This window comes from Bos grunniens, chromosome 16, assembly GCF_055505025.1.
Source record: "Bos grunniens cultivar Pamir isolate PY7600 chromosome 16, Bosgru_T2T1.0, whole genome shotgun sequence".
Taxonomy (NCBI): domain Eukaryota; kingdom Metazoa; phylum Chordata; class Mammalia; order Artiodactyla; family Bovidae; genus Bos; species Bos grunniens.
In genome coordinates this window covers 67,072,279-67,084,964 of record NC_141180.1, presented here as the reverse complement: position 1 = coordinate 67,084,964, position 12,686 = coordinate 67,072,279, and the positions used below count along the sequence as shown (strand labels likewise).

General features: G+C 35.9%; 1 long non-coding RNA gene across 4 annotated transcripts in view; it reads left to right on the top strand.

The window, feature by feature from the left end:
- The window catches only part of LOC147356952 (uncharacterized), a 785,341-nt gene that overhangs the window by 713,837 nt on the left and 58,818 nt on the right, over positions 1 to 12,686 (top strand). For all 4 annotated transcript variants that reach the window (XR_015143672.1, XR_015143673.1, XR_015143675.1 and 1 more), the window contains one exon: positions 6,259 to 6,341. This is a non-coding gene — a long non-coding RNA (uncharacterized LOC147356952). The remainder of the gene's footprint in view (positions 1 to 6,258; positions 6,342 to 12,686) is intronic.

Genomic DNA, 12,686 nt, shown 5'->3' with positions numbered 1-12,686 from the left:
GACATATGCATTGCATTTGCATGATGCCTAGTATTCAATGAATATTTTCAATTGTTCAGGCACTTATTATTTGCTATTTTACTAAACACTTTTGTGGTTACAGATGCATGTGGGCGAAGGATGTAATGTTGAAGGAAAACACACATGATCATTTCTGTAGATGCTGTTGATCCAACTGAACAAACAAAAATCCTTGTCTTTTTCCTCTTACAGCTTTATTTTAGTGGAATGAGATTAAAAAATGGATCATCTAAACATGAAATAATCCTATGTGTGGAAGAAATAAAGCCTGATAGATCATTGTGTGACTGAGAGTCTAAGTATGGTTTTCAAAAAAGGACCTCTTGGAAAAATGGTTTTAAAAGAATGGTTGTAGCTGCAAAAGATTGTTACTTAAAATGGTAAAATTAATGGAATTTGTTTATATATATATATATATATATATATTTATATATATCCCAAAAGAGTGGATGATTGAAGAGGATCTTTGAAAAAGAAATTACATGCCAGTGAATAATGTTCTAAAGATGAGCTTTATCCTAATAATTAAGTTATAAGAAAGATAACTTTGTAGTAGGAGTAATAGAGTTTTATTGATACCCAAATATTTTAGACATAAAGTATAAAAAAAAAGTTTGAGAAAATAAGTGAGTCAGTGATAAATTAAATTGTTACAGGATGGATTAGGTAAGCTTTAGCAGTATATAGAAAATAAGGATAGCCCAACTCTAGCAAACCTTGCACTCTAAATAGAACCTGTATCAGGTCTTTAGAAGGGTCAGAACAAAGTACCGCAAACTAGCACAGACTTCGCTTCTCAGTTCTGGAGGCTAGAAGTTTAAGAATAAAGTGTCATTTTGAGGTTAGTCAGCAAGGTTAGTTCATTGTGAGGGCTCTTAGGGAGAATCTTTTTGATGCCTGTCTCCTAGGTTCTGGAAGTTTACTGGCTTGTAGAAACCTCGCAGGTCTCTGCCTTCACCTGCACATACTGTTCTTCCCGTGTGTGTGTCTGTGTCCTCATTCCCCCTCTTTACTAGGCCATCAGTCATGTCAGATTAGGGGCTACCCTACTTCAGTATAATGAAATCTTAACTAAAGAGAGCTACAACAACCCCAGTCCCAGATAAGATCCTGCCCTGTGGTAAGTATTGGGCATGAGCACTTTACATATAAGTCTTGTGAAAACACAGATCAGCCCATAGAAGGCAGTCACACAAACTAAAAGGCAAGTCATTTTACACTTGGCTATTTTTTTTTAATCTGATAAGAAAACAATGTGCTACTACTATTTCTATCACATCACATCTTTTCTAACTCTATCCACAATTTTAATATTTTAAACATTTTCATATAAAATTCCATGCCATCAATGCATAAGTTCTATGTGGCAAATGCTATTTTCTTATTCACATATAAAACTAGGCTTAGAATGGGGAAATAACTTGGCTAGGCATTTTCAGCTACTGAGTGACAGAGTCCTTCTTTCCACCCTAAATTGCCAGTATCCAAAATCCACATAGACCACTAAGGGAACATTTTATAAAGAGAGAAAGGTAGTTCAGGAAGCATAAAGCAAGCATGCAGTGTTTTTCATTAGGATGATATAAAAAATTACATCAATTTGTCACATTATAAAATCATCTTTTAAAATTAATATTTTTATAATCTCAATAATTTACTTCAACAGTATTATATTTATTTAAAATTGCCCGTGCATGGTTCTTTTCCTTATCTAGTTATCAAACTTTTTATTCTGTACATGTAAGTAGTATTTTCCTTCTACTTCAGTTTTTTGACTTGCAGTAAGTAATAGGTATCAATGAACTCATTTCTGCTTTTCTCATTTTAAGACCAATCACCAATTTCTTTCACTGCTGTCTTGAAATTTTATAATTTACTTTCTATTCTAGCAGCTCTAGAATTTAAAGTAACTGAAGGAATCCGTCAAATATTCATTCACATCTAGTGACAGGCAATAAACTGCTTATCACCAATTCTTCCTGGTTTCTTAAAAAACATAAGAAGGGAAGGAAAAAAAAAGGACTTATTTTCTGTTACCCTTTTCTGATGAGAGTGAGTCCTCTCAGTGTTAATTATATAGTTGGAACCTAAGTTCAATTGTATGTCACTGAAAAACACCGTCAGCTTAATTGACTATAGAACATTTCAATAAATCTGGCAAGTAACAGGAACTCAGATGTGACAGAGAAGAAGACCTTCTTTTACAGAACTGCTCCCAATGAAGCAAGTAATTTTAACAGTTGATGATTTTTAATTCTTCATTTTTTGCAATAGCGCTCAGAAAATTGAACAATTTATATTATTTACTGGGAGAAGGGTTGTGAGTATTTTAAACAGTTAACTAAAGAGACAAGATGGATTTTAGGATAAATGATTACTCTAGATTGAACTGTCGCATATCCTTTGGGGTAATGTTTAATATACTTTTTCAATTTGGATTTAAAACTGTCTCAACATTATTTGTTTAATCTATTTTTTATGTAGATATGCATATTCCTCATAAAATCGTGTTTGACTATTTTTGAAAAACTTTAAAATTATGATCCTAGGATATTCATAAATAAAGTGAATTTATATTTATGGAAATAAAATCCAATGTATTTTAATAAAAATTTGGTAAGGATAATCTGGTAATTTCAGTATTTAAAACGATATACTTATGGAATTTAGAAAGATGCTAACAATAACCCTGTGTATGAGACAGCAAAAGAGACACTGATGTATAGAACAGTCTTACGGACTCTGTGGGAGAGGGAGAGGGTGGGGAGATTTGGGAGAATAGCATTGAAACATGTATAATATCATGTATGAAACGAGTCGCCAGTCCAGGTTCGATGCACGGTATTGGATGCTTGGGGCTGGTGCACTGGGACGACCCAGAGGGAGGGTAGGGGGGAGGAGGGAGGAGGGTTCAGGATGGGGAACACGGGTATACCTGTGGCAGATTCATTTCGATATTTGGCAAAACTAATACAATATTGTAAAGTTTAAAAATAAAATAAAATTTAAAAAAACGATATACTTAAAAATAAAATCACACAAATAAAATGCATTCTACATATATTTTAAAACAGGTAAAATATAATGTTATATTAATTTATCTAGAAAAACAGAAACAAAATAATAATAAAGAAAGCATATATATATGATGAAAATTACATTTTCTTTTTCCAAGAATTGTAATGATTTACCTCTTCTGGCATGCTTCCTGTTTTATTGTTTGTCCTTGAAAGTTTATTCTTAGTGGACTCTCATTTATCTTCTAATTAATTGTTGTACTAAAAAACCCAGGATAACTTGGGGAGACTATCATTTTGTGCTTTTTTCTTTTTCTATTGTCAATTCCAATTGTAAACGAAATGCATTTGCAGTGACTGGTGTATACTAAGAATCATATTTGACTAAATATGTTAGACACATATTTGTCTTCACTTATCCTTTCCATACTCAATGCAATTACATTTTCCATTCAATAAAAGCAGGGCATTCACTAAAATATTGAAAAGTTATTGGGATGTGAGTGATCAGGGAGACAATTTATTCTGTTTTCTGATAGGTGTATTTGATAATATTGTGTCTGATAGCCTTTTGATGAAACAGCAGATTGTACTCAGTTGGTTATATCTGTGTGAAATGACATATGCTTGAAATAGAAAATAAGCACCCAGCCACTGAATGTATTGCACATAACAGGAACTCTCTTGTCAGGGGCAGTACCATTTATTGTACACTGCACATTTAAAATTTTTTAAATTAATTATTTTAATTGTAGGCTAATTACTTTACAATATTGTAGTGATTTTTGTCATACATTGACATGAATCAGCCGTTTCCCCCATCCTGAACTCCCTCCCACCTCCCTCCCCATCCCATCCCTCAGGGTCATCCCAGTGCACTGGCCCTGAGCACCCTGTCTCATGGATTGAACCTGGACTGGCGATCTATTTCACATATGGTAATATACGTGTTTCAATGCTGTTCTCTCAAATCATCCCACCCTCGCCTTCTCCCACAGAGTCCAAAAGTCTGTTCTTTATCTCTGTGTCTCTTTTGCTGTCTCACATATAGGGTCATCGTTACCATCTTTCTAAATTCCATATATTATATGCATTAATATACTGTATTAGTGTTTTTCTTTCTGACTTACTTCACTCTGTATAATAGGCTCCAGCTTTATCTACATCATTAGAACTGATTCAAATGCATTCTTTTTAACAGCTGAAAAAATTTATTTTTTATGTTATTGCTTGATAATTTGCTTTTTCATTTTGTAATAAATCATGTTAAAATAATGAAACAGAGCTAAATATTTAGTGAACAAATCAAATACTGGTTTTTCAGTTTTAAAGAATGTTGATGATGAATGGGAAGTAGTAAAAATTATAAATGTTTTGCAGCATTAATGTGAGAGGAAGGGCACAGTAACATCATTGATTACCCTAAGGTCAGGTGACTCAAAAACACTAATAGAGCTTAGAAACCTAAGGTTCAGTTCAGTTCAGTCACTCAGTCGTGTCCGACTCTTTGAGACCACAAGGACTGCAGCAAGCCAGACCTCCCTGTCCATCAACAACTCCTGGCGTTTACTCAAACTCATGTCCATTGAGTCAGTGATGCTATCCAACCATCTCATCCTCTGTCATCCCCTTCTCCTCCCACCTTCAATCTTTCCCAGCATCAGGGTCTTTTCAAATGTGTCAGCTCTTTGCATCAGGTGGTCAAAATATTGGAGTTTCAGCTTCAGCATCAGTCCTTCCAATGAATATTCAGGACTGATTTCCCTTAGGATGGACTGGGTGGATCTCCTTGCAGTCCAAGGGACTCTCAAGAGTCTTCTCCAACACCACAGTTCAAAAGCATAGATTCTTTGGCACTGACCTTTCTTTATAATCTAATTTTCACATGACTACTGGAAAAACCATTGCCTTGACTAGAGAGATCTTTGTTGACAAAGTAATGTCTCTCTCTGCTTTTTAATATGCTGTCTAGGTTGGTCATAACTTTTCTTCCAAAGAGTAAGCGTCTTTTAATTTCATGGCTGCAGCCACCATCTGCAGTGATTTTGGAGCCCCCAAAAGTAAAGTCTGTCACTGTTTCCCCATCTATTTGCCATGAAGTGATGGGACTAGATGCCATGATCTTAGTTTTCTGAATGTTGAGCTTTAAGCCAACTTTTTCACTCTCTTCTTTCACTTTCATCAAGAGGCTCTTTAGTTCTTCTTCGCTTTCTGACGTAAGAGTGGTGTCATCTGCGTATCTGAGGTTAATGATATTTCTCCAGACAATCTTGATTCTAGCCTCTGCTTCATTCAGTCCAGCATTTCTCATAAGCAGGGTGACAATAACCCCTGCTATTTACCTGGGGCTAAACTATGGTGGAGGTAATGAAGATAATGGCTACCTCCTTCAAAAGATCCCATGCATGTACTGCTACACTCACTGCCCTAACCCTGCAGCAGGCCACCAGTGACCCATGCATCTGCTGGAGACTCCTGGACACTCCCGAGAAAGTCTGGGTCAGTCTCTTTTGGGGTCACTGCTCCTTTCTCCTGGGTCCTGGTGCACACCAGTTTCTGTTTGTGCCCTCTAAGAGTCTATTTCCCCAGTCCTGTGTAAATTCTGGCAAGCTCTAAGGTGGGATTAGTGGCGACCTCCTCTGAGAGGGCTTGTGCCATAACCAGGTCTGCTGCACCCAGAGCTCCTGTCCCTGTGCCAGTCCACTGCTGACCCATACCTCCTCAGGAGACATTCAAACACAGTTCTGTTTCAGTCTCTGTGGGGTCCCTGGGTCCTGGTGTGCACAAGGTTGTTCAAATGTAACTTGTACAAATGTACTAATCTAGGGTTAGTACATTTAATAAGACTTTCCAAACGATGGTGATTTAACATGTTTGACTTCGATGGAAGAATATGTATATAAACTATCTGGAATTCCCCCCAGAAGTTTTGTCTTCTCCCCTTTGTTCATTTATTTATTTAATGATTTATTTGCACCAGTGTGGACACTTGGATATATATATATATATATATATATATATATATATATACACATACATACATATATATGTATATATATACATACATTTATAATCCAGGACTGTTTTATTTATTTTGTTGCTCAAATTGTTCCAGCTTTTGCTATTGGGAACTCTTTCATTAGATATATCCTTTGATATACCCCATAATTATGGTTTCTTTTATTATTTACTTGTGTTTCTTATCTGTTTGTATTTTCAGATTCCCTTAATTTCCTTCACTAAAAGATGTTCCATGCTCATCTTAGAAGTTTCCTGCTCAGTCCTAGAATCATCTTCTCCAAGGTACCCTGTTTCTTTTTATTAGATAATGCTTAAAAAAAAAAAGAAAAGATCTGCACAGAATATGTATGCCTTTGCTCATGAAGTGCTGTTCCTACTAGGGCTCTAAACTAACAGGGCAGGAAATATATAAAATTCCCAGTAGGGAGCTGGGAATCTACATTTGGGGAAGCTTTTTGGGTTATTCCTATGAATTTTAAATAAAAATAATGTACTTTTTAGCTTTGAGTTTAATATTGTCTATTTTTTTTTAAAATATGTATATTTTATTGAAGTATAGTTGACCTACAATGTTTCAGATGCACAGCAAGGTCATTCAGTTATAAATACACATATTTTATTTTTGAAATTATTTTCCATCCAATATTTTCCATATTACAAGATATTGACTATAGTTTCCTATTCTATACAGTAAACATTTGTTGCTTGTCACATATATATTTTTTAATTAGAAATCTAGAATTCTATTCATACTAAGTCAAACAAGTGGAATAAAACTGTCATAATTTCTTTAGTTAGGCAAAAATTCATAAGTTTTCTAAAATATATATATTGCACATATTTATATATACATATACAAAAGCTTTTCTACTACATTTGATAAAGGCTTGAGAAAGAACATTAAAAAAAAAGAGAAAAGATGGAGAAATTGGAGAACATAAACTAAATGAAATGGGAGCACTGAATATAAAATATAAAAAGTGAAACAACCTAGGTCAAAGTAAAAAGTAATCATATAGTCCAGTCCTTTTCAAACATGACTGTTCATTAGAAATATATCTGGAGCTCTGGAGGCAAAACCAATACCTGAGCATTTTTATTTTTCAAAAAATTTCAAGATTGTTCTGATATGCACCTGGATTTTAAAAAATGATTACACGTTTTTCTATTAAATCCTAGTTTTGGTGATATAGAGTTCTATTATTTTTCTGTTGACTCATCATGATACAATGGTATTAAGTGAGTAATAGTTATATAATCATAATAGTAAAAGATGTTTATCAGTTCAAAGTATCAATAACCAGACTAAAAATAAAAGATAATTACAGTTGCAAACCATAATGGGAACATGATTTACTTAACAACATAAAATCTGCTAAGTCTGCTAAATCACTTCAGTCCTGTCCGACTCTGTGTGACCCCATAGATGGCAGCCAACCAGGCGCCTCCGTCCATGGGATTTTCCAGGCAAGAGTACTGGAGTGGGGTGCCATCACCTTCTCTGAACAATATAAAATAATTACATGCAATTTGGGTGTGATAAGCAAAGTGATATGGTAAGTGGTAGTGCCTACATGCACATGTTTTCATCCATCCACCCAGTCTATTTACATTTAATCCATTTACATTTAAAGTAATTATGTATGATCCAATCACCATTTTGCTAATTATTTTGGTTTATTTTCTGTAGGAATTTTCCTTGTCTTGTGTTTCCTGACAAAAGAAGTTCCTTTAGCATTTGTTGTAAAGCTGGTTTGGTGGTGCTGAATTCTTTTAACTTTTGCTAGTCTGAACTTTTGATTTCTCCATCAATTCTGAAGGAGAGTCTTGCTGGGTAGAGTATTCTAGGTTGTAGTTTCTTCCCTTTCATCACTTTAAACATATCATGCCATTCCCTTCTGTCTTGTAGAGTTTCTGCTGAGAAATCAACTGATAGCCTGATGGGAGTTCCCTTGTATGCTATTTGTTATTTTTCCCTTGTTGCTTTTAATATTTTATCTTTGTCTTTAATTTTTGTCAGTTTGATTACCATGTGGCTTAGTGTATTCCTCGGATTTATCCTTCCTGGGACTCTCTGTGCTTCCTGGACTTAGTTGACTACTTCCTTTCCCATATTTGGGAAGTTTTCATCTATTATCTCTTTAAATATTTTCTCAGGTCCTTTCTCTCTCTCTTCTCCTTATGGGACCCCTATTATGAGAGTATTGGTGCATTTAATGTTGTCCTAGAGATCTCTTAGGCTGTCTTCTTTTCTTTTCATTCTTTTTTTCTATATTCTGTTCTGCAGCAGTGGTTTCCACCATTCTGTCCTCTAGGTAATTTATCCATTCTTCTGCCTCAGTTATTCTGCTATTGATTCCTACTAGTGTATTATTCATCTTTATTTGTTTGTCCTTTGGCTCTTGTTAGTCTTTGGTAAGCATTTCTTGCATCTTCTCAATCTTTGCCTCCATTCTTTTCCTGAGATCCTGGATCATCTTCACTATCATTATTCTGAATTCTTTTTCTGGAAGAGTACCTGTCTCCAATTCATTTAGTTGCTTTTATGGTATTTTATCTTGTCCCTTCATCTGGAGCATAACTTTCTGCTTTTCATCATGATTAAGTTTCTATAAACTGACATTTGTTTTAGCCACTGTGAAACTGTGCTTATTACCTCTTCTGTCTGCCCTCTGATGAATAAGGCTAAGAGACCTGTGTGAGCTTCTTGATGGGAGGCATGGGAAAAACTGGGTCTTGCTCTGGTGGGTAGGACCTTGTTCAGTAAAGCTTTAATCCAGCTACATGCTGATGGGTGGAGTTGTACTCCCTCTCTGGTAGTTGGCCTGAGGCAACCCAGCCATGGGGTCATTAATGGTAGGGTGAACTCCAAGAGAGTTTATGCCAAGGGGGACCTTCCAGTGCTCCAGTGGTAAGTCCCTGCCAGCCCATGCCTCCACAGGGGGCCCTGCAACACTAGCGGGTAGTTTTGGTTCAGTCTCCTGTGGGGTTGTTACTCCTTTCCTCTGGGTCTTGGTGCATGCAAAATTTTGTTTGTGCCTTCTTAAGACTGGAGCCTCTGTTTCCCCCAGTCCTCTGAAAGGCCTGTAATCAAATCCCACTGGCCCTCAAGGTCAGATTGCCTGGGTATTCCCAGGCCCATTGTTGGATCCCCAGGCTGGGAAGCCTGACCTGCAGTTCAGTACCTTCACAATGGTACAAGAACTTCTTGGTATTATTGTTCTGCAGTCTGTGAGTCACCCACCCAGCTGGTATGGACTTTATCATGATGTGACCCTCCTACCATCTCACTGTGGTTTCTTGTCTTTGGATGCAGAAAGGAAATAGTCAACCAAGCTTGAAACAAATTTCTCTCATTCTCTTGCATTCTAACAACATTTTCATTTAGCATAAGTGATGTGTCCCAACTTTTATAATAAATACCTAGATTAAAATTTGTCCAAACAAAAATATGTTCATCTGCATTTTTCCCCCATTGTTAGGATCCTGTCTAAAAAACCCTGTAGTCTTAAAGTGGCTACTAGATTCATCTCTCCCTGGTCTCTGCCTTTTACATGCCAACTTCAGAGCACTCTCAGCAAAGAAGGTTGAACCATATAAAAAAATATATATGTCAGATTTTTGCACTCCTCTGCTTAGCAGAGTCCAAACTTCACCAGAATGAAATTCTATGCTCTGTAATAGACAAAGACCTGGTATAGTTTGGTCTTTGCTACACAATATAGTTTGATCTTTGGTTACTTTTTCACAAACACACAGTTCTTTAGCTCTTTTTTGTATAATTATTTCTGCTTAAATATCTCCTCCTGATGACTGAGTCCTTCTCATCATTTAGGTCTCCGTGATAATACGACCTATTAAGAAAGATTTTCCCTCATTAACCAAAATAAGATGATTTTTTCCCAGTTGATCTCAGTTTTTTTTCATTATAGCTCTAGTTACTATTTATTATGTATTTGTATTTTGTTTATTTTATTCCATAAAGACATGCATCATATGTAGTTTGTTCCTTGGTAAAAATAGGCATGTGAAGTGGTTGACAAATAATAGCTTCCCAAGAAATATTTGTCCCATGAGTACATATATTAATGAATAAAAATCAATATGTTAAATAGAAAAATATAGTGCATTTCATGAGGATATTTATATGTATTTATTGATTCATGAGGTATTACATAATTCATCTTTCTATTTTCTTTCCAAACAGCTTGAAATACCCACTTATTTGTTTCAAAGATGGAAAGTAAAATTAGATCGCTTGAATTTTTAGGTTGACTAAGTGTGTTAGTCACTCAAACATGTCTGACTCTTTACGACCCCATGGACTGTAGACTGCCAGGCTCCTCTGTCCATGGTATTCTCCAGGCAAGAATACTGGAATGGGTTGCCATTCTCTTCTGCAGGGGATCTTCCCAATTCAGGGATTGAATCTGTGTCTCCTGCACTGCAGGTGGATAGTTTATCATCTGAGCCACAATGGAAGCCCTTAGGTTGACTAAAGATTTATACTAAAAGGAAGACAAGTTTCCTGCAGTGTTTGATTAGTGATAGTACACAGTTGACTTGATCATTCTCCTCTACCCTTCCCTCTCAAAGATTCTATTTAAATCCAATTGTTATAAAATGAAATAAGTGAATTGCAATACTATTTTAATGGGGAAGCCATAGTGTGTCTGTTAATTGAAATTTCAAGGTGCGTAAACTTTTTCACTGGCTTCTTTGAGCATTAGCTATGTAAAATATTATTTTCCATTTGATCCATAGAGTTTATCAGATTGAAAAATATGCATTGCCAGGATAACACCAATGGAACTTTTCCTTACTCTGTGGTGTCACAGTGTGATGAAATGAAAAAGCACACTAAGCTCTTTAGATCTATTGTATATTTATTTTGCATATTTTAAAAAATAGCAGATGTGACTGTGAGAACCCATTTATGTTTTATGTACTTTTCTTCACCTCTATAGTCAAATCTTTAGGAAAAGCAAGGCAGCGAAAAGAAGTGTAAGATGTTTCATCAGGGTAGCTCTTTAAAGAAAATGTCCTTACATTATAGCCAAATTAAGTTAATCAGCACTGCTGGTTGCCTGCTTTTAAAATCATTGCCAGAGGTAACTGAAAAATCTTGTAACCCTGCGTCTGCCTAAGTGTTGACTAGCTCCTTTTTGTTTCTTTTGTTATCCAGAAATCTTGTTTAGATACTTCATTTTTAACTTCAAATTCCATGTTTTCTAAACAGCACTTTAAGTACAACTTGCAGGCGTGTGTGCTCAGTCACCCAGTCATGTCCAACTCTGTGACCCACAGGCTCCTCGGTCCATGGGATTTCCCAGGCAAGAATACTAGAGTTAGTTGCCATTTCCTCCTCTGAGGATCTTCCCAAACCAGGGATCAAGCCTGCATTCTCCTGCATCTCCTGCATTGCAGGCAGCTTCTTTACCACTGAGCCACTGGAAGGACTATTTCATTTTTGGAGGATCTGATTTAGCTTCTATATGCTATTAAAATAGAAGATATTTAATTTTTTTCTTTAAGAGAGACACTTATACCATATGAAGGTGACTGACACTCTAGAATATATTCACAGGAATGTATTATTTTAGTTAAGTAGTTGACTGCTCCTGGGCTTCCCTGATAGCCTAGTTGGTAAGAATCTGCCTGCAGTGCAGGAGATACCAATTCAATACCTGGATTGGGAAGATCCCCTGGAGAAGGAATAGGCTCCAATATTCTTGGGCTTCCCTGGTGGCTCAGCTGGTAAAGAATCTGCCTGCAATGAGGGAGACCTGGTTTTGATCCCTGGGTTGGGAAGATCGCCTGGAGAAGGAAGCAGCTACCCACTCCAGTATTCTGGCCTGGAGAATTCCATGGACTGTATAGTCCATGGGATGGCAGAGTTAGACACGACTAAATGACTTTTACTTTCACTTTTCAGTTGACTACTCCAGAGTGAACATAGCATTTCAACTCCAGCTTTTATTTAATCTGACCACATGGAGCATAATCAATTTTATCATCTTCTGTTTCTTCATAAGATACATGTAAATTGAATTATGTCTCCCTTGCTTCTAGGATGATGATGCTAAATTTCTTTGGGAGAATTGAGGAGAGTCACATTTACTCTCTTTTCAAGGGTCTAATTCTATTGTATAAATCTTAGTGAGAAATTTGTAACTCTCTTACACAATGTGTATCAGGGTGGAACCAGCAACATGTGTATCGTCAGACGATGATAATAAATCAGAATCTTAGGACCTGGCCCACATGTTCTAAATCAGAATCTGTATTTTAATGAGATCAACAGGAAATCTATATATAATTTTGAGAAGCACTGATGTTTTCATTAAAACATTAAATTTTTTCTTTAAAACATTGTTATTAAAATTGTATCCCATAATTTAGATTTTTTAGGATAGCAATTACAAAAAGGACAGGAAAAATACCTTTTCTAAGTTCCACAACATTTGAGGACATCTCTGAAAAATTTGATGCTGGAGCAAAATCTTCTGAATCTGTCTTTAATTACAGGTACACCTCTATTTCACTTCACTTTATTGCACTTTGCAGGTACTACATTTTTTACAAATTGAGATTTGTAGTAACTCCACATTAAGCTACTCTATTGGT